This window comes from Paramormyrops kingsleyae, chromosome 10 (genome assembly GCF_048594095.1).
Source record: "Paramormyrops kingsleyae isolate MSU_618 chromosome 10, PKINGS_0.4, whole genome shotgun sequence".
NCBI classification, from domain to species: domain Eukaryota; kingdom Metazoa; phylum Chordata; class Actinopteri; order Osteoglossiformes; family Mormyridae; genus Paramormyrops; species Paramormyrops kingsleyae.
This window is the reverse complement of record NC_132806.1, coordinates 33,831,465-33,835,729: the sequence shown is the minus strand read 5'-3', so window position 1 is coordinate 33,835,729 and position 4,265 is coordinate 33,831,465.

Below are 4,265 nucleotides of genomic sequence, written 5' to 3'. Positions count from 1 at the left end.
CAGTGGCTCCTGAGTTATACGGCCCAGCCTCTGCAGGGGAAATCTGCCCACTCGCTCGTCCGCCCGCTCGCCCAATTAGCAGCCACATCAGAGACAAACACTGGGGACAGGAAAACAGGGTGGGGATGGACCTGACAAATTGTGGTTTAAAAATTGATTTTAACAATACATTGCCTTAATTGCCACACAGTGACAAATATAATACCACTGCTGATCATGGAAAAATAAAAAATGCAGTTTTTAAACCATCTGCAGTGACTCCCATGTGAGAGAAACACTGAAGGTCTCAGAGTATCACTGAAGGTGTCAGAGTAACACTGAAGGTGTCAGAGAAACACTGAAGGTGTCAGAGTAACACTGAAGGTGTGAGAGTAACACTGAAGGTGTCAGAGTAACACTGAAGGTGTCAAACACTGAAGGTGTCAGAGTAACACTGAAGGTGTCAGAGTAACACTGAAGGTGTCAAACACTGAAGGTGTCAGAGTAACACTGAAGGTGTCAGAGTAACACTGAAGGTGTACTCACACTAGGCGATCTGCCCTTCCCAGGCAAGTTTGACCCCCAAAGTCTAGTTCATTTGTCTAGTGTGACTGCTCTCTACTGTGCCTGGGTCTGCCTGAAGAGGAGGGCCTGGACACGGTTCAGATGACCTCGAACACTATATGCATCTAGTGTGATGACTGACAGTGCCTGTGCATGGAACACAGGCATGACACAGACACATGCACACATGCACACAACACGTAAACCAGACCTGGAAGGAACAGATTGGGCAGGCAGTACAGGTTGGGTAGCAACATTTAACAAGCACTACAGCAAAGGGATCACATTGTTCTACGCCAGGTGTAGTGTTTTCTGGAAATTTGGGATGAAGAGAGTATCCAGGAACAACTTAGATGCAACACACAAAAAACATATTTGGTAAAATACGGCACTATAATCTTATATGTGCAGCACAATTAGATGAAAATGACTTAACTGCATAATCGATAAATCTATGAGAGCCGTGTGTCATCATACTCCATCAGAACTCCATTCTGCCGTGCGACAGCGCTTTCTTCACGGTGATGACGAAAGCGTGCTCGGCCAGGATCACTAAGCAGAGCGGGGGAGTGGGGGGGTCAGTCATGCTTGAGCATGGTACAAGGCGACCAGGCCAAGTGTGAGTACGTCCTGAGTTACATGAGCTGCAGGGAAGCATCAAACGTCAGCTGAGATTATGCTGTTTGAGAAGAATGAAGCTGATAGCATGAAATTTCCCTCTAGCTTGCATGTGGATTTTAGTGAGGGAGGCGAACAGAGTCTGAGTGTGACACAAGGAGGCTGCCAGAGCCCTGGGGGAGTTCAGCCCTGGGGGTGTTCATCCCTGGGGGCGTTCAGCCCTGTGGAGTTCAGCCCTGGGGGTGTTCAGCCCTGTGGAGGTCAGCCCTGGGGGTATTCAGCCCTGTGGAGTTCAGCCCTGGGGGTGTTCAGCCCTGTGGAGTTCAGCCCTGGGGGCGTTCAGCCCTGTGGAGTTCAGCCCTGTGGAGTTTAACCCTGGGGGTGTTCAGCACTAAGGAGTTCAGCCCTGGGGGCGTTCAGCCCTAAGGAGTTCAGCCTTGGGGGTGTTCAGTCCTGGGGAGTTCAGCCCTGTGGAGTTCAGCCCCGGGTGTGTTCAGCCCTGAGGAGTTCAGACCTGGGGGTGTTCAGTCCTGGGGAGTTCAGCCCTGTGGAGTTCAGCCCCGGGTGTGTTCAGCCCTGAGGAGTTCAGACCTGGGGGTGTTCAGTCCTGGGGAGTTCAGCCCTGTGGAGTTCAGCCCTGGGGGTGTATCACGCCACACTGACACGCAGAGAGCATCTATGTCCAATAGATATGACAGCAATTAGGCAACGGCTGTATAGATCATGGGGGGAACCGCCAAGGTGGGGGGTCCAGCCTTAAATCTGCTTTCTATGACCTTCCTGTGCTCCCTGATGACATCTAACCCAAACAGAGATGTACAGGCAAAATGCTAAGCAAAGGAATGCTCTCACCCACTCACTCACCACAGATACATCCCTGAAGGACAATATGAAATTGCACCGGTTGTAAATACCAAAAAGACCAGCGCAACTTAACAACCTCAGATACGATGCTAATATGTTTATATATCTATATACCTGAAATAGCCTTTGCAGCAACTTTCAGCTTTTAAACATTAAAGTTCATCTTTGCTTTGAGCTATGAAACCTTTCATTACAATTTGCCTATAACAACTTTAACTCATTCATTTCCAATCCATTTCCTCATCAAATATTTAAGAAAATATCTGTTTGTTTGTATCTTAGATCCAGCCACAGAGGCTGCTCTGTTTTCTTGCAAATAAATTGTCCAAAATGTCACCCTAAAAGCACCGGGGGCATCTGTGAAGCTTGAAGGTAAAACACCAGCCTTTCTGATCCCAGGTCAGTGAAATCCACGAGCCTTTACCCTAGTGAGATGAATCAGGGGATGTTCTCAGCTGAAAGTTTCCTTTTATTCATTTCTTCTTATCTGCTCAAACTTCAGTGAAATCAAAAAACAAAATGCATTGTGTTTTTACATTCTTTCAAAGCGCATGTTTGCTGTAAACTCTTGGAATACAAAATTATTACTTTTGTTAGTTATGCTCTGCTAGATCAGTAAAATCACAATTAAAGTTCAAAGCTGATTATACTTTAACAATTATTATTCCCATGACTTATTTTCCTATTACATAAAACAACAGTTTAGAAAAAGCAGTTCAATCTTTCTGTAGACAAAAGAATCAAATTAACAATTACGGCATTAAACATGCCATTAAACGCAGAAACCGATTAGGAATATGCTTGATAAATATGAATTGCAGAGATGTTCATATTTGTTATGGCATAATCATATTCCAGGAAAGACAAAACACCACGAGAATTGATGCCAAAAACAATTTGTCGAATTTTATTCAATTTGTAATATAGTTTAGTGTGATAAGCCTTTATTTGTGTATTTTAGCAGAAAACAAGAATGCATCCTTTATGGATGTCAACAAAACCAGGCAAAGACAGCCAAAGGTGATGTCATCACAAGAGCATCATCGGGGTGATGCACAGGGTGGAAATTTGGACAAAGTGAAAAATCACACAAAGAGCTTAATTCCCGACGATAATCTTTCTTCTGCTGACCGGAAGAGCTGCGTCAGCTGATAAAAGCCAGTGGTTCCACTCTGCATCAGCTTAGCTGCTCTGTGCAGAGAGATAGCGTGAGCTACGATGGATCTCATTTTTCTCCCTCTTCAGAGACGACGGTGGACGGTTTGTAATTGCTTTCGATGGCAATAAACCGTTAACTTGGGTCCAGAGAGCCTAATTGCTTCTGATTACACAAGGGCTGAGGGTTTGGTGAGATAAGACAGACATCATTCGCTGCATTTCCCTTGTTTGGGTTGGACATTTAAGCTGTAATTAAAGGAAGAGTGTGTTTTTAAAAAAATGTACGAAAGGGGCAGAAAATATTGTGCTATGTACCTTGCATTGTCTTTGAGATAGCGGAAGTGAGAGAGCAGGAGTGAGAGTGAATGCCCACAGAAAACATGTTGAAATAGACATAAATTACACATAGTCCCCAGTTTGAAAATTGAAACAGGAGATTAGCGATGGCACTGAAAATTAACGGTTGGGAAGCGATAGTTGTGTGGGAAGCTGTCAAACAGCCGAACACTCCACAAGGCCAGGCAGAAACGGAAAGGACATTTTCTGCTTAGCGCCTCTCTCAGCGGCTGAGAATAATCAAGGCTGCTGGTAGCTCTCGCAGTGAAATCATCTCTGACTGGATATTCATAACGGCCTCATCTTGGACTATTGTATCGCAGATGGTAGAGATTTTCCCTTTTATGAGGGTGTATATATAAATAACCCTAAAAAGCAAGTGCATCGTAGTTTTACTCTGGGCGTTTATAAAACGGAACGTAATGAATGGATGGAAGGTTGCCATAGAAACATGCATCAGAGCTCTGGAGCTCCTTGGCAGGGTGTTGACTGGGCGCTGTGGAGGTGACTAAACATCCTTGGGGGAAGCTAAGCGGCAGTGCTGACCGTCAGCACCAAGCGCCAAACAATTACACAAGACATTTGCAGCATTTGAACTCGGCGCAGGGGACACGGGAACAGCAGGTTGAGAGTGTTACTCCAGATTGCATGGATGCTTTCCAGTCTCCCGCCCATGCCTGCCACCTCCAGTCACGTTTGCCGATTAATCTTGCACGGAGACACCTGTTCCTGCCATGCAGTCTGCA